This window comes from Saccostrea echinata, unplaced genomic scaffold (genome assembly GCF_033153115.1).
Source record: "Saccostrea echinata isolate AGI-Se365-2 ecotype Australia unplaced genomic scaffold, CSIRO_AGI_Sech_v1 ptg000005l, whole genome shotgun sequence".
NCBI classification, from domain to species: domain Eukaryota; kingdom Metazoa; phylum Mollusca; class Bivalvia; order Ostreida; family Ostreidae; genus Saccostrea; species Saccostrea echinata.
The window spans coordinates 4546737-4566325 of record NW_026889754.1 but is presented as its reverse complement, the minus strand read 5'-3'; the positions used below and the strand labels follow the sequence as shown (position 1 = coordinate 4566325).

Here is a 19589-nt window from a genome sequence, read left to right as displayed (position 1 = left end):
TCAATTCTTTTAGCAAGGATAAAGCATCTTTTAAACCCCAACGGTCAACAAAAAGGTAAGTCACTAAAGGTCGCACCCTCAAGGTCAACGAAGAGGTCACAGTCACTTTCTTATGAATGGTCACGCTTACACCGAGTGATATAAGACACGTATAAAAAGGATCTAAGAACACATTCAGAAAAAAAAAACAAGTCTACGAATGCATACAATTGTAGAAATTCATAGAAGAAAACGAATGTTCAGTTGCATGTACCTTTGAGTAAGTTTTCATGTTTAGGCCACCTTAAAAAATTGTTCGGTTGCCCTCTCCCGACCGACTGACTAAAAATGCCCCGACAAAAATTTCTCTAACTGGCACACTTTTGCTACAATTTACAGTAAAAACATGTTTTCAGTCAAATTTTATACCATTACTCCCTATGACCCCGCCTGTTTTTAATTGTTTGTGTTAGATTTCCTTCCAGTGTCTGAAATTCTTGTTAATTATCATTTGGCAAACCTTGACCGATTCCTTCACCTTCATCAAAGATTTGACGAGGTACGAATCGGCCGAGGTGTGCCGAGTGGTTATTTGTCTGTATGATTCATGTACAAAATTCTACTCTGTAAATGAGCCTGGCTCTCTTTACTTCTGAGTACTTTGATTAATATATTCGATCAGTGGTATAGGGAGGGACATTTCTGCTAATTTGAGGAGCCACCAAATTTGAGGAGCCAACTATAGATCACGGAAGTGTATTATATCAGAACAACAAGATGAGGAAGTCAAAACTGGATATGAATAGATCAATAAAACGAGAGTTTTAATCCTTTTAACAACTTAATCCGTTCATCAATACATAGAAATACTATTTAGATATTTAAAAACTTAAGAATTAAAACTCAATTATCTGTTTGAATATGCAATCTTTCCGTTACTGATAACACCCCAACCACTATAAACATTTCTAAAATACTGATTACCTTGCAATCAATATTACTACTAACTAGAACTTTCAAAAAATGTAAACTCTTAAAGTCATCATTCCATTACCTTCCATTCTACATATGAATCAAGAATCTGATCCATGCTAATATTACTCAAAGGTTTGTCTAAGATCAAGGAAAATGTGATGCAAGTAAAATATGTGAGATTTCAACAAGAATTTATGTTTCTAACAAATTCGCCTCAAGATGAGCAAACAAATGTATGCAACAAAACAGAAAACAAAAATATACAGAACTGGTACACAAATAGTGATGAGTTAAAAAAAGTAATGAATTGCATACCAGTAAAAATAAACTGCCAGATGTAATTAAATTTAATCTTTCCGACAGCCCGTTTTTTCAATTGGAGAAATGTACTCAATGCCATCAGGCCACCACTCTGGTTTAAGGGAAGGATAACCCCAAATGTCTCTCTTTCTACCATACTTCAATTCCACTACAAAGAGGTTTTGAAGTTAATAAAAAAAAAATAAAACTAGTATAAAATACATATAAAATAAATATAAGATTCATACAACATTCACAAAAAAATAACAAAATTACTTCTTTCAGAATGTTAATAATTCTTGTACATATATCCTCTTCACTTGCATGGTCCAGAGTTGTATGATGATGTTCTCCATTTCTGAATTTAAGAACAAAAAATCACTAACAATTTTGCACTTAAATTGTAACTCTCTGGTTAATCACTTTAATCTTTATCATATTTTTTCAGATGTAATTATGGCAATAAATATTATCTTATCACCTGATACGAACAGAGTTACAGCTCTGAACCGACAAAAAAGTTAACGGGGTTACAGCTCTCAATGCTGTCTGTGGTATTACCATTATACCATATACTATTGGGGTTAGCGTTCAGAACAGTAACACCAGACGCAATACGGAAAGCCTCGCTCTCTTTCGCACAGAACGTATTGCGCGCGGATTACTTTTAAAAAATCATATTTATATATATATATATATATATATATATATATATATATATATATATATATATATATATATATATATATATATATATAATTAAAAAAAAACGAACACATATGATTCGTAATATTGCTCTATATGTATTCATACCTTTTTTTTTAAAATTATTTTAGTCTTCTATATTTAAAATACAATCAGTTTGATTTTTTTTTCAAGCTCTTACGTATATCCATGCACAATACTTAAATCAGAATCAGTAGAAATATTTCATGTGCATCAAACACATTATCAATTTAAAGCTTAAGTCAGGATTTACGTTAATTGTATTCATTATAGATCCATATTGCATAAATTATATAGGTCCTAACATTTAGTATATGGTTGTACTTAAAACATAGACCGTATATTATTTATAAAAATAATAAATATTGTACATGTATTTTTAAAACTCCTCTATACGTATAATTTGTTCAGATAAGTTATAATAATTAAAAAATTACAAATAAATATAAATGATTAAAGGCTAATCAGCTGTTGGTGGCTTATAGATTTAACTGTGATAGAAATAATATACATATTTTTTTAATTATAAACCATAAAAATTTCTACATTTGTTATTTTATGAAAGTAGGACGTTCACGTCATGCAGAGAAAATTAAAAAAAAAAAAACTGCAGATGTAGCACGGTGCAGTATAACAGGCTGGTATAAAGGACCCCCCCCCCCCCCAAAAAAAAAAAAAAAATCCTCGCTGCTTCTCTGAGTAGTGGTATTATCGATGAAACAATACAACATGAATATCTCTGCGTGATAAATTAGCACTTCCTAATGAAATACCCACAAAATTATGGGTCATTTTTAATTGCACTCTGTAGGATACATAGGCCTATCTGTTTAATGTCTCTGTTATCCGTACCCATTGTGAAGTCACGTGATAAGATGGAGCTTCAGAACGGTCACGTGGATGGACACCAGTACCATGGGTCAAAGGCGCAGGCATACCTTTCTGCAACATTTGTCAACAGTCCAGTAGAAGGTAAGAAAATGTTTTAACAGCTGATTGAAAAGGGGGCTCGTTTTAATCGTTCTCATCCTCCTTACTAGGTACTAACTCGAGGAAAGTTGAAGCCACGCTTTTCAAAAGTTTTGTCCCTTGGCCGCCATCTTTCTCAATTCCCATCTAGGCCTTATCTCAGCGAGCTTCGTAGAGACTAAAAATTTTGGTCTGGTGACCGCAGAGACACCGTACCAACACTTTTAGTCTCTACGAATCTCGCTGAGATTAATCTAGGCCTATAGGTCTATGTAGCGAACCCTTTGCAATTTTTGTCTTTTAACATGTTTTACAGGAAAAAGGTCTTTGTTTCTTGTATTTTGATTTCCCAAGAACATGGGGCATTGAAAAAAAAATTAATGACAGTACGCCCTTTTCAATTGAAAAAAACCCCGCCAAATTGGGGGGGGGGGCGCAATACATCATGAAGTTTCTACATCTTTAAGGTAGGGAAATATAGATTAAATCATGACACTTTTTTAACATGTTTAAAAAATCTTTTTCTATTATAGACCCAGTCTATTTAGTAGCCTACTTTTTAACCAAAAATAAACCAAAATGAATATTTTCACTTTTTTTTTTAATTCTTACAAAAAAGATTTCTATATTCAAAATAAGTTTTGCTAATTTGTCTTTGCAAATACCCTTATATTTATGTATTGATTTATCATATCATGTGTATCCCCCACTGCATCACAATATACATTGTTGCACCCTAAATCATTTCTTTTGATCCTTTTGACCTTTTGGTTGACCCAACACAAAGCCACAACTTTTGAAAAGATGAATTTGCAAAGTAAGGACTAGCCTCTACAATGTATTTACCCACTAGCAGCCACATGACACTTGCTCACACCTATGTCTGACTTAACCCCATCTATCAATATTTTGTAATATTAAATTAAATTCAACATTACTTATTCATTTGTATTTATCAGACCTGAAGGAAGCAATTTCAGTTTAGAGAAGGGAGTACAATCATATATTTTCAGTTGGGGAGGGGGCACCACCAAGAATTCCATAACAAGCCATAAAAAGAACTAGTCCGTTGTTTGTTGTAGTCGTTTTTGTTGTTGTCATTTTTATTAATTCCAGTGAAGTGTACCTTTTTGCATTACGACACAACCTATGAGGACAGCTGCACTCAAGGTAAATAGTAGTCTCTCCTTATCCCTGATTGGTTGCTTGTGCAACAGACTATTTCCGTGTCAATGTTGACAAAGTGATTTGACCAATCACACAGGTCTTATACCGGGGGCGTGAATTGTTTACGCTGGGCGCATCTGTCGAGATAGATTGTCACGTAATGCCAAATGGCACACTTCACTGGAATTGATAATAACTTTTTTACAATTGCATCCTCTTCTCCAGAAACACTGGGCCACTTTCAACGAGTTTGTTTTGGTAAAGGGGATTCAAATTTGTTCAAATAAAGGGCCACACCCTCTTCAAAGGAGAGGTAATGAAGAAATAGTAAAAAGTTAGGGTCATTTAAAAACTTTAAAAATCTTCTCAAGAACTATTTGGGCCAGAAAAGAAGAATTTTTTTTTTCAAGTCATGACCCCCAGAGGTAGGTCAGGGCCACTTTGGGCAAACAAAGTTTTACATTGGTATATATAGGAAAAATCTTTTCAAATCTTCTTAAAAACAGCAAAGTCATGATCAGTCATATTTAAAAAGAAACATTCTCAGGTAGTGTAGATTTTAAATTTATTACATTCATGACCCCCAGGGGAAGGGTGGGGCCAAAATTGGCAATCAAAGTATTGCATAGGAAAACAAAGGAAATATTTTTAAAAAGCCTTTTCCAAGGAACAGCATAGTCATGATTAGTCATAATATTTAGGCATCCTCATGTAGTGTAGATTCAAGTTTGTTCAAATCATGACCTTGGGCATAGGGTGGGGCCATAATGGGCAATTGGAATACATATAAGAAAAAATGCTTGAAAATCTCTTCAAGAACAGGAAAACCATGATAGTCATATTTATATGGAAGCATTCACAGATAGTGTAGATTGAAGTTTGTTCACATCATAAACCCCGGGGATAGGGTGGGGCTACAACTTGCAATTTATATTGGAATGTATCACACAATTGAAAGATGAATCTGCTGATTAAGAACAGGAAGAGCTCAGATGAGCCCATGGGCCTCTTGTTTATTGTGGGGACACGAGCATATTTATACACAATATAGTAGCTTTGTTTTCTATAATATTCTATATCATTATGTCCGCAAAAAAAAAAAAATTGTTGGGGGGACACAGCCCCCTCCCCCCTTTCTTATGCCCATGTTCATCACTATTATGTATTGATAGCTAGATCCCATATTTTAAGATAAGGTATTATTTAGACATAATTTTTTTTTTTTTTGATTTATGTTAACATTTACATATTAACATTCTTTACAGCTTGGTTACATTCTGAGGATCAGATAGTGAAGCAGTGGCTATGTCAAGGTCAAATAATTATTTGAAATCATTGTCATATGTTGATAAGCTTTTGTCAATATTGAGTGTATTATGTCCAGAATTACATGTTCAACTTGGTATTTTTCATTTTTATTGTTCAGATATGCCACTTAAAAGCAAAGATGCCACTTAGAAGTAAAAATTTTCACAAAAAATTAAAGTAATTAAATACAAGGAAGAGGGAAAAGAAATTGAATTTGTGAAGTCTGAGCCAAAATTTTCAGGTTCCAAGAAACCAAAGAAAATTGCCACAGAGGAACTGTTGGATCAGCCATCAACTTCAGTTGTTCAGGAAGGTAATTGTATGAATTAATTTTACATGCATCCTCATAGCAATAAGGACTTTAAATATAACCACCACATTTCTTTTTTACTTCCAGAATGAGAATCAAGTTTTTCATGGTAATACATGTATATAATGATTATGAACTGTCTAAATTCCTCTATAAAAATCAAGACCAATGTTTTTCATGTTGATACTGAAGCATCCCCATCTTATGTGGATTCAGACCACTTAAGCCAAGACCTCTTGGGTGAAGGGTGGGTCAACAATATGAGGTCAAAATTTTTCATGGGAATAAAGTGGGAAACAATTGTGAAACCTTTCCTGACAAACATCAGGACCAAGGTGTCAGACTCAATTGAGATTTAGGGATTACAGTTCTCTGGTTTACTTTAAATCTGTTGCTCATTTGTCTATCATGGGTCCTCCAAGACCGTCTAATCTCTTAGTAAAAAAATAATAAGAAAGGAAAAGCAACAAAGTTATCAGAGTTAAGCATGTGAACCAATTTGTTATCTATTACAAACTTTAGAATATTTTATTAATTTTATTTTGAAAAATAGATGTAAGGACTTGTGTATCCAGAAAAACTAAAGAACGAGAAGGATGGGAAACAGTACAGCCTTCAATGCTAAGGGCTAGAATTGAGGAAATGTGCCCATCAACATGGGAATGTTGTTTTTGTGGCAAGGAGACGATGCATATTATCTACCGGTACTGTCCAGACTGTGGTCCAACAGCATACTATTGTGAAACATGCTGCACAAAACTCCACAGTGTAGTATGTGCTTTTTCACAAGCCATGTGTTTGGAAAGTAAATAATAATCAGCTGGTCATCTTTAAAAAGAATTGTTTGTTTGCCCTCTTCCGACCGACTGACTAAAAACAGCCTGATTCAAAAAATTTTTGACCTCCAGGAAACAAATTTTTCTTTATTCATTAATAACTATTTTAACTTCACATTTGCAGGTGTTTTTGACTAAAAGAATATTTGCCCCTACCTACCTACCCATTTTTTTTTATCCTCGGTTGGGAGAGGGCAAACAAACAAATTTTTGGCCTTATTTACTTTTTTTTTTAATTTTTTTTTTTCACAATTATATGAACTTCCTTAAAATGAACGTTAATTTAATACAAAAATTACAAAATTAAAGTTTATAAATATCCCTTCTGGTTTATATGCATTTTTTAAATTTCCTTTGTCTTTTTAAGAATGATATGTATGTCCCATATGAGAATTCATCAGAAACATGCATTGGAAGGGAAGATCATAAGGAATGTCCCACCACCTACACCAAAATCCTTGCTGTGATAAGCCTATCAGGTAACCACATTTCTAATTGTTAGCTCACCTGAGCTGAAAGCTCAAGTGAGCTTTTCTGATCACCCGTTGTCCGTCCGTCCGTCTGTAAACTTTTCACATTTTCAACTTCTTCTCAAGAACCACTGGGCCAGTTTTAACCAAAATTATTACAAAACATCCTTGTGCGAAGGGAAGTTTAAATTGTTAAAATAAAGGGCCAAGCCCCCTAACAAGGTGAGATAATCAAGAAAAAACAAAAATAGGGTGGGGTCATTAAAAAATCTTCTTAAGAACCACTGGGCCAGAAAAGCTGAAACTTAAGTGGAAGCATACTGGGGTTGTGTAGATTCTAAATTATTCAAATCATGACCCCTTGGGGTAGGGCGGGGCCACAAAGGGTATTAAAAGGGGGGAAATCAGGTGAATAACAGCAGGGAAAAAAACTACTCAGGTGAGCGCTGTGGCCCATGGGCCTCTTGTTGTAGTTTATAATCTATGTCTCCAAATGTTTTTTTAAATTTTTTAATTTTTTTCTTATTTTTTGCAGTTGAATGTAAGAAAGACTGAAAAAGCATATTTTTTTTTGTTTTTAAATGCCCACTACAGATTAAGGGGAAGTACTTTTGTCAAGTAAAAAAAAAAAAGAAAAAAAAGAAACGCACACACCTCAAATGTATTAAATTAACATTAACGATTGTGAGATGTTAAAATTTTGTACAAAATTGAATCGTTTCCTGAGTAAATGGGAATTGGTTTTAGAGAGCTAAATGTCCCTTCTTTAAGCTGTTTATACCCCCCCCCCCCTCAAATAAAGGTGGGTGGGTGGGGATATAGTAATCACCTTGGCCATCTGTCTGTCTATGCAATCTTTTCCAAGCTGTACTTTGTAATGTAGATTCACTGAAACCTTATACATGGTACAAAGATTTTTTTTATGCCTGCAGTTGTGTCTTGATCTTGCTCCAAGTTCATTCTGGCAAGTTCAAGGTCACTGGAAGAATAATTGTAAAATTTATGATGTGTGTATTTTCTAACGGAAAAAAATTGGATGTCCATCTTTCACTCAACGAATACTTGAAACCTAAAATCATGTCCTTTTTTGTTTTTTTAATCAAGGACAATTTGGCAAGATCAAGGACACACTTGCAAAAATTGATTACAAATAGGCATTTTAAAAATATTGCACCAGGGGGCATTACTTTGTGAACTTGCTAACATTACCTGTAGTTCATTACAGTGAATGAGGGTTAGTTCCAGACCCTAACAAAAAATTAAATTTTGATCAAGTCATGACTCCTTGGGCTAGGACAGGCATAGAATAGTTTGTACAAATATTTGCATATAAATAAAGCTTAAATCTTTTAGCAAGTTAAGTGTATTCTGTCTCAAATGAAATTTATAAGTGTTATTGTATGTTAGCATCCCCATCTACTGCAGATTAAAGTTTATTTGATATGTCTTGACCCTCAGAGCTAGGAAAGGGCCACAAAAGAAGGGTTCAAAATTTAAATCAAAGATCTTATATGAAACATTATGTACCAATGTTTTAAAAGTAAAAGTCATCAAGATTAAGAAATTTGAAAAACATGCAGACACAAATGGTAGTATTTTAGGTTCTTGAGCCTCCATATGTATATAGTTTATTTGTTATAATGAATTTCACTCTCATTAACAGTTTTCCTTGGCAAATTTGTAAACAATATGAAATTATTCAAGCATTTATTAAAAAAAAAAAAGAATAACCCTGAAAATAACATTTATATCGGTTCTAATTGAATTTCAGGACATCAGCATAAGATAAATATGCAATTTTGCAAGTGTGAGAAGGAGTCTATCACTTTGGTCAGGTACAGACTTTGGCCATTATTCTCCTGAAACTCCCCGTGTTGCATTTGATCTTATATTGATGGAATTGGCTGTGGTCCTTCAGCTTGAGGGGCATTTATCTTTAAAATCCTTCTGTGATGCCATCATTCAATCTCAAAATGGATTTCCTGTTATGGTGCGACCTGATGAGGTAATTGTTATTGTTATATATACATATCTCTCTCTCTCTCTCTCTCTCTCTCTATATATATATATACATATATTATATATATATTAACTTTACCTCAACTGCTTTATAGAAGATCCTATTTAAGAGAGGACTGATAGGAGATGCATTGTAGTAATGATTATGTTGCTCAGTTGTCTTCTTTGTATCATTATTTATTGCAATATTGATAAAAGAGGGAAGTGAAATTTGTTTAAAAAAAGAAAAGAAAAGAAATAATTACCGGTATAACACTTGAAAGAGCTTTTTATGCCAGCATCAGTGTGGGCTTAGGGAAGTTTTTGAGAGGAGTAAAAGTTTCAGACAACCAATCGGATCTATATCTTAATTCACATCTTTATCTTATTCAAAGGACATGTCACAATGAGATGCATGCACTGCCTTGTTGAGTTTAAAATCTTCATTAAAGGTAAAGGTCACAGTAGGCAATTCAAATTAGACTGAAGAATATACTTTTGAGTCATATTTAATCAAAGAAACTTGACCTGAAGGGAATCGTTCAATTCATATAAATTTTATTTTAGCATGATGATTAAATTCTGAAATAATATTTATATCAAGATGACAGAAACTGAATGACATCTGAGTAAATTGACATTTAAATACAACAAAATATAATTGGAATACAATTAAATTGTATACTGTTAAATCACTAATTTTCATGGGATAAAATTTTATGGTTAGGAAAAGTCATTACTTGTTCAAAGAGATTTTATTTTGTGATTAAAGAGGAAACATTATTTTAATGCTGCAATATTGAAATTCAATATTTTTTTTTGGGGGGGGGTACATTTATGAATTCTTGAGTCTCTTCATGTCATGAAAACTATAATAAATAAATCCCCGTGAAATTCATCAATTTTACATTATATATGGATGTGCTATATATCTTTGCCTTTGTAGTACAGTAAAACATGCTTATAACGAAGTGCCAGGGACAGGCGGTTTTGCTTCGCCATAAGCCTAATTCGTTTTATCTGTTAAGTTTACAATATATTTTAAAGTCTGATGGGAAATGAAAATCACTTTGCTATAAGTTTCAATTCATTATAAGCGTGTTCACTATAAGCGTGTTTTACTGTAGTTTATCAAGCAGCAGTTTATTGAAGAACAGTATTTTCAGCATCAATAAAACCAGTTATCTCTTGAAATGTATATTTTTATTGCAAAAAGCTTAAATATTTTGTTTCTGTACCTACAGGTGAAAGATATATACAGAAGTCTTGTTGGGGATTCTTTCAATGAATATCGTTTCCATAGATCTCAGTTTAACAATAGAGAGATGTATGAAGAGAACCATATTGAAAGTACCAATGAATGCCCTATCTGTAGTGAGGTATGTGTGTAAAAATGATAAAAGTGAATCTTGATACCTGTTACTTCTTTTCCAATATCAGATTGAGCCTTTTCTTTTTTTTTTTTTAAGTAAACTGAAATATCTAACAGTAACTTCAATGGGAGATATGGGTATATATTTCATGTATATTGATGAAAATTGTTTGAAATATAGTATCTTGACTTTTTTAGTATGGGTAAACAAGTTTTTCTTCGATCATGTAAGATATTTGCATAAGATCTACACTTGAAAAGTGAAATTTACTCATTGCTTATTTTAACAAAGATTATTAGAAGAAAAATGTGAATGTATTCACATTTTTGTATTTGCAAGATTTCAGAGTATACAGCATCCAGGTTTTACAAGTTTCACTGCGGCTGCATTTCATTTCTGGAATTTTTTTTAAAAATTTCAACTTTTCATTTCCGACATTTTAAAGTTTTCATCTCCAACATTTTTCATGTAGTACTTTTCGGAAATGAAAGCAGGATTGAAGATTTTACTTACAAAAAAATATTTAAGAATAGATGATGAATAAATCATTAAAATCTAAATAATGAGTTTTGCATAGCTATTAATAAAGGGAAAATAAGATTTTTTTTCCTGAGGCACATGTAAGTGTTGTGAACTTTCGCAAACCCTGCAAAAATCCCAGAAATGAAAAAAATAAATGTCAGCAATGCTATGCAAAATTCCGGAAATGAAATGCAGCGTTCACTGTATAACTGTCAGTGGACAGAGGAGTGAATTAATTGTCCACATGTTAGAGGTGTGAAACACTGTTTTGATATGAAGATTTTTGTGTGCATTGTGTATTTAACATTGGCTAAAATTTTACATAAAATTTATGCTGAAGTATGGTATACTTCCAGTCTGCAAATTTCAATATCGGGCATCTCTAATGATAAATCACTAAACACTAAATTCTCAGTAAATCAGCCACTGGACCCTCTAATCCATCTGTTTCAATCAGTCTGGCACTTGTCAGTTTTGATAATGTAAGTTTCACTATACAAATTAAAATTTTACATGTTGTAATGCAATCATTTTTTTATGATGAGCTATCTAGGTCTAAGAGTATCATAAATTGTCTTTATTTAAGAAATGAATTTAATTTTTAAAGATTTATGAGGACATGAATTATGACGCCAACACTTTATGCTGGCATAGTTCATAAAGCGCATTAGCGCTTCGTGATAAATATGCTGGCGTAAAGTGTTGTAGTTCATGTACCTCATGAATTTTCAAAAATCAAATTCATTTCTTATATTTACATTATTTTTCTGATGAGTTGCCACAAATTATGCCATTCAACTGTCATTTTTAAAGCCAAACAGTTTGCACTATAGTTTTGACATCAAGTATGGTATTATGATGTAACATTGGAGATATTCATGCTCATCCACAGTAGTTCATGGGAAAATGAACAATCTCCTAATTTGCAAAGAAACTTAAGGATAAATATTTGGAAATGTAAATATATCTAAACAGATCTTTGGGGAAAAAATGTAAGTATAATGAAAAGGTGTATTTATATTAACAATATAAATTTTCAGAGTGAAGTAACTAAAATACTTTCCTTGGATGGTAACTTTGGTCTTGTACATAAGAAATCATCAGGAGAGGGAAGTGGCATGCCCAGAAGAAAAGAAAGATTTTTCATGGACCAAGACAAAGTTGACGCATTTGTGTCAACTTATGGTCTAGATACCAAAAAGCAAAGTATTGTAAGTGTTTTATTTTATTGAAGAAGGTTCACATAAGGCTGTATCAATTAATTAGCATAATTAGAAAAGGCAAAAAAAGTAAATGAGTTTATAGAGGAATGTTGTTGATTTGATTGTTATATTAAGATAAATGTTTATATTTTGGGTTTCTGAAATGGCATATCTGTCCCAAAAAATATGACATACATATTTATAGAAAACTGTGATTTAGTATTAGTGATATCAATCTTTATTGTTCTTGAATCAGTATTACCAAATTCATAGTGATGCATATAAAATCGTAATTGTCAGTTTTATTCAATTTCATAGTATGAATACATGTAACTTGCTGGCTATTGTATGCAGGAAATATCATGCATATAATGCATTGCAACATCTTTATTAGCCAAGGGTTTCTAATCTGCTACTTTGCTCACAAACCCTTGGCTAGCTATGTTGCTATCAAAAGTCTGGATTGTTTTTGTCATGTGATTTCCAATCTTACATCATATACACAGCTTGCATCATTGTTAGACATAAAGAGTGTTTCAGGTATGCAGTTAGAATGAAAATGCAGCAACTTTTTTTAATGTGTTCTTGTTATGTTTCAGAATTGCTCAGATTTTCAAGCAGGAAATATCATCCGTTCTAAAAAGAAGACTGATAAATTAGATATCACTGGTTTATTTGGTTCTGTGTGCCAACATGATATCCCACAGATTTTTTTAAATCTGAAACATGGTGAAAGGTAATTAATTTAAAAAAAAAACGGACTTCATATATTTGAGTGTATTGATATGAGATCATATACTTTATAGTCTGCAACAATTAATGGAAATAGGAAAAGTATGGTTATATATTGAGGTAGTACATGATGTTCTTTGTTCAGTGATTGAAAAAAGACTAGTTCCTTTTTTTTTTCTTTTTTTTTTTGAAAATTTGTCAGTTCTTTAAAATACTAAATGTGTACATATGTAAATAATTGTTGACAAGTCATGAAATTTCATTTGAATAATGTACTACAAGTTACAGTATGATTAGATTCTACTGAATTTATTCAGATTGGCATATTCAGTGCACCTCCTACAACACTTGGTTGACAATTCTGAGCAGGATGAAAGACCAGGAACTATTATGTATGACATAGCATGTAGCCTAAAGAGACACTTGCAGGTATAAATAATAAAAATCAGTATATAGATTTAGAAATATTTTTGACCTAACTGTCTCATTAAAACTCTGTTTTTATTTATTGTTACTTCATTTTTTTGTCAAACAGAAAGAAAACAAAGACCTACAGGCATATTTCAAGTTTGTTGTGCCAGTTTTTCACAGTTATGCACATAATATGGCATGCCAGGTATGCTCTATTAAAATTTATAATATAAAAGTATGCTGATTGTTTTCAAATGCAGCTGCCTAAATTTAATCGTTTAGCACACTGTGAAGGCATTGGAATTCTTTGGCATTTAGTTTTAATGCGTCCCCCATAAAATGGTCGGGAACATATAGTGTTAACCTGTTCTGTCATTCCGTCATCATTGACTTTCCGTTCATTATCTTGGCAACAGTTGCACACATTCAATTCAAATTTGACATATGGATACATCATAGAAATGCGTCAAGTTTGAATTTGGTCGTGGTCTGATGATTTTTGACAGAGTTATCCCTCTTGAACTTAGCCAAACATAGGAAATTCTCACTTTCCCCTCACTAACTTTTGGAAGGATGTATGTATAAGGTAGAAATTGCCTAAATGTGAAGATATTTTACCAGAAAATACAGGTCAAGTTCGAATTTGGTCCTGGTCTGGTGATTTTTGACAGTTATCCCCATTGTACTTAGAAAAAATTTATATTTCTTTAAAAATTCACAATTTCCAATCAGTACGGCATTTGAAATTTTGGCTACCTGCGGGGGCATTGATGGTGTTACGACACATCTAGTTCTCAATTATTGTGTAATATCTTATTGTAAAAGAATATTTTTTGAATTAAGTGTTTGGGAGAATTGGCATTATTTTTTTTTAAATTGGAAATAGCAAGTTTAAGGGGGCATAGGTGATTACTGGAGTGAATGAAATAGTTGAAATTGTGAAACAGATTTATTGATGTGATTTAAATGAAATCTGCAAGTGTAAAAATCTACCCTATTTTTAACTTGTTTGTGAGAATGTCAGCTGCAATTTTTTCATTCTTAAATTTCTTAATTGTTTTGATGATGAATGCCCTACAGTGGAAACCAGTCAACAAAGTGAATTAACTGGCATATCAATTTCCAAAATATGTTGATAATATGTTAAATTCTTTAAGTTTTTTGTCTTTAAATTCAGACCCTATTGATTACAGCATAACAATTTCTAGTTAGAATCATCCCCAATTTAATTTTAATATGTTCATATCCAGACTTGTCTTTGTTTTGATAGCCAAAAAGTAAATTTTGCCAAATAAAATGTAATATATTGATCCAAAACTTTTTTCAGCTTGAATATGGGCAGAGGTTTGTTGAAGGAACTGGACTAAATGATGGAGAAGGTGTAGAGAGATTGTGGTCCTACCTCAGAAAATTCAGTTCCATCACAAAAGAAATGACTGTTTCAAATAGACAACATTTGATTGTGGATGCACTTGAACATTATTCTAATAGAATAAAAGAAAAATTGGGTACATTTCTTTTTACATGACAATATCTTTAACTTATCCATTTTTGGAGGTAGATTATTAGATTTATAGAATTCCTGTATGATTTATTTATTAGTAAACATATTTTTATTATTTGATACACTGATATTTGTTGTTTTATAATTTGAATTTTGAAATAACTTTAAGGCGAACGATTGAAGGCCATGCTGGTGAAAGCCAAAAAAATACAACAAGAAACCAGAGATGTGTACACTGCTGTTGAAGCCAAACATGATGGTATGCTATAAATTTATGAAATTTGATAAGGTAAAAAAAATAATTAGGATGAAGCATGGAGAGGCTATCAATGAATTTACTTCACTAAATCAAAAATGTTTATCTGTTGAAGGTAGTTCCTCAGAATGGTTTTTACTCTGGAAAGAGTTATCGAGAAGTGGAAGACAGGTTTCCGGTAAGATTGAATGCTACTGAGTAATGAGCTTAGAGTTGTTTTTTCTTTATATCGAGTAAAATTGTATATTGCTATTTACAGATGTAACATATTTATTTCTTTGAAACAGAATTTTCCTGATTATCATGAAATCCTTTTTTTTTTTTTTTTTTTGTCTTTTCATGACTCATTAGAACCATGCATGCATGTATTTTTACACTTTGCATATGTACTCGTATAACCAGTTAATGCTATATTCGTTGTCAATTTCTTACAGTCACCTTAACACCAGATGAGAGGTACTGTTGGCTTTCCAATCAGATTGTTACACAGAGGTAAGTAGAATTACTTCAAACACTTCAAATGGTTATTTCTAGAAATAATAATATTTTTTTTTTGGTTAATCAAATGGAAAGTATAATTGTTTTGTGGTAGCTAGTAGTTTAAAGAATTTATTTAGACTTTTTAAAGTTGAATAATCTTTAACAAATTGTATAAGATTAATTGGGAACTAAATGTTATTAATGGATTGAAATTATTTACAAGCTATAGATATACAGTTAAACTTTGGTATCTCAAACACTGATATCTTAAATACCTTGGATATGTGGAGGTGATTTGGAAATCCTTATCAATTATTCTTTAAGTATTTTAACCCTGATATCATGAATCTTTGATATCTCTCATAATATTATAACAAGGTTCGAATGTATTTGAAATTAATAAAATATATTTTTCTTTGCATCTGCATGTATTCATTTCAGATATATTTTGAAATGAAACATTTTGATATTTATATTATTTGCAGGACAATGTTGGCTGATTCCCTTGATGAGGATGAAAGAATACTATTGAAAGGCCATATTCAAAAGTAAGTTTGTGAGGAAGTATTAGTGATATCCACAAGTAACTGAGTACTGGACTGTCTTTTGGATACTGATCATCTACCTTTTTTCATTCAGTTACTCATTGAAAATGTTTCTCCTAATAGAAATCCTAAATTCTAGCTGATATAATTAAAAAGATTTTTTCTTCAGCTGGTTTACTACAAAGTGGTTATTCTGGTATGCATTGGGGAAATTAACAATAGTTTTGCAGTAGCTTTATTAAACTACATAGAATTGCTCCATGTCCCTTGCATATGGTTACAAAAAACCTCTTTACTGTTAGATTTTTCATATTTATTAATTGTTAAATTCACCTTATCAACACTCTATTGAGTGGACCTATGAGCTTACATGTCATAAAACTAATTATTTATATGAGGATCAATGCTATTTGTATTATTGCACTGTACATATAAGGAATGTGCTTGTTTGCAAGATGTTCCACTTAGCAGTGCTCTTATTAGCCTCTTACAACGGAGTTGGAAGGGAATGTAGTAACGCATGTATGTGGGTTAGTTTATCCTTTGTGGGAAATGGAAGTGACATAATTTGCATTTGGATTGATGTTTAGTGCTGCCTTAATTTATAGAAATGCTCCTTGCAAGGGGATGCTATGCTTTGCAGTGCCCTTGTTCTCAAAATTAAGTAAAATGTAATTTTAATTTATAACTTAATTGCTGTCCATGGCCATTTGAATAGTTTTATGGTTTAGTTTCATGTTATCAAAGAAACATTATCATTTTCAGAGAAATGGCAGTCTCAAGTTCAACCACTTTTTCTTGATGTTTTAACTTCATTTTGTCTAATTCTTGGAATACATTTTAAAGTTTGATCGGAATCATGGCAAGTTGAGATAACAAGGTTTAACTAGTAAAGTTTGAGAAAAGACGTTTATAACCCCTTTTAAAGCTTAATTTTGCATTTTTTTTTAACATAGCTATATATACTTTTTGAAAAGGATCTGAATTTTAACAAAAGTGACTAGTAAAGGAACACGGTTGCACAACAGTATTAAATTTTGCTGTATATTCTTACCAAAAATGCGCAAATTTGAGTAGGTGGTATTAATTGAAAACAAACTTTTGAGAAGTTTCCTTGTCAGATCTTGTAAAACAATTCTTTATAAAGATTTTAGTACCAAAAAATACATAGGCATCCTGCAAGGCACGCAAGTTTGTTTCGGTCGAAGTCAAGCAGGTGCTTGAAAATCAAGTCCAGGACCTAATCACTCCCCACTCAAATACAGTATATAGAAAAATCAGCACGCCCTAAATTATAATGAATCTAGTCAATGCAGGAAGTTTACATATTGTTTTTCATCTCATAAAAAAATTCAGCTCCAGTCTCGTGTTAAAATGCCCGAATCGGAAGGGAAGATTCTGGAATTATTTTGCGTCAGCCATGATTTGACGTGAACCTCAAGTGAAATACTGTTATGACACCAAATAGCAGAATAAACAGCATGTTGATAAGATTTATCTTTTGCTTGTAATAAATTTTAAAACTGTTGATGTTTAGATTTTTTTATTTATTCTTTTGCAGAACAGAAAGTGAATTGAAAAAAGCAAAGAAAACTTTACAATTAGATGTTCAAAGTTTGGACGCCAGGAAAGAAGAACTTTCTGAGTCTGCAAAAATAAATTAAGACATGGGCATCTTAAAAAACTGCAAATGTTTGCCAATGAAAGGCAGTACATTCTGTCCTTGCTGAAGAAATATTTCGGTAAAAAAAAAATGTTTATCTTTCTTTTATTCATTGCTAAATACAGTTTAACATCTTTATCTCTAACATCAATATCTCAAAATTAATGTATATGTAAAAATGAGTTTTGACTCCCAACCATTTAAACCGTAATAAGATGATTTTCCTTAATTTGTTTTTGTAATTATTTCAGTGTTTTACATAATTTTAGTAATTTGTGTATGCAATTGAGCATGAATGCAACTTCTAATTTTCTAATGTTCTTTTATAATTTGGACAGATGGACAAGAAATGACAAAAAGAATTTCTAAGCAGTTGTCCTCCAACAGTGAGAGAATAAAGAAGTGTCTCAAAGAATTTAATAGCAACTTCAGTGAAAGTTTTTCCTTTGCTGAAGTCAGCATACCAACTGCTGCAATTTACAAAGATTTGGAAATTACAGCCATCCTAGATGTTGGCAAAATTAAGGCTTGCCAGGCTTACTCTCTCCACCAACATGCAATGGAACAGGAACACATGACAAATACAGAAATTAAAGCTTTGCTTAAATATATTGATGATACCAACCAAAAATTATTAAATCTTATAGTTGAATCTAAACAAGAAGATAGATATCAAATTGGGCGTAAACACATGCTTATGATGTTTAAGCTGAAGGCAGAAGAACTGTGGATCAGATATTTATTATCATTGTCTGAGTTTTCTGCCAAAAGCGCTGAGAGTCAAATTCATTCCTTCATTGACATGCCTCTGCAGACAGATTTTGTTGATATAGATTGTATATTTGGTGAAGTATCTGACTTGTCTGAATCTGATGAGAGTGACACTGAATGAAATCAATATTGTTATTTCAACCAACCATAAGCAACTCCACAAAGTTATTTTGAGGGTGTACCATAATCATGATGTCTATCTGTCTCTTTTTTTTTCTCCATGTACCTGGTACAGTTGTTATATTTTTGGAATATTAGATTAGGTTTTTTTTTTAATGAATTAGGTATTTATTGTTTAATATTTACATTTACAAATATTTTTCCTTAAGATTCTTTGCAAATTCAAATACTGTTCATTTTCTCATGAACTACCATGGATGAGCATGAATATCTCCATTGTTACGTCATAATAACGTACTTGACGTCAAAACTATAGTGCAAACTGTTTTGCTTTAAAAATGACAGTTGAATTGCGTAAATTGTGGGAAAAATAATGTAAATATAAGAAATGAATTTAATTTTTGAAGATTCATGAGGCACATGAACTACAACGCTTCATGCCGGCATATTTATCATGAAGTGCTAACGCACTTCATGAAATATGCTGGCGTGAAGCGTCGTAGTTCATGTCCTCATGAATCTTCAAAAATTAAATTCATTTCTTAAATGAATTGAGCCAAAACAATATATGTTTTGGTGTTCTGGTGTACTGAAATGCTTGTGGTTACTAATATGTATTCTGCTTCCCTGTGACAAGGTTTCTTCTGTGTTATAGGGGGTTGAATGTTTTAAATTTTCAATGGAGTTCATAGGAAAAAATACTAAATGTAAATATTTATATATATATGTGCAAGACATTTAGTGTTTTAAATGAATTAGTGTTTTACTTAAAGTTTCTTTCCACCAAGGTGCTAAAAAGAATACACATGCAGCCAAATGTAATTGGGCATTATATCATTTTAATGAAAGTTATTGCCATTTTTTTTATAATGGATATTTGTAATTAACTGCTGTTTACTGGACTTTTTTTTAGTGTGCTTGTTGATAAGAAGCTGGACCTTTGTTTATGTCTTTCTACTAATGCAATGATCA

General features: G+C 31.9%; 1 pseudogene; it reads left to right on the top strand.

Annotated features, from left to right (window-relative positions):
- The first annotated feature begins 6456 nt into the window (after positions 1-6456).
- On the top strand, positions 6457-19056 carry LOC133179779 (uncharacterized; annotated as a pseudogene).
- Positions 19057-19589: the final 533 nt, after the last annotated feature.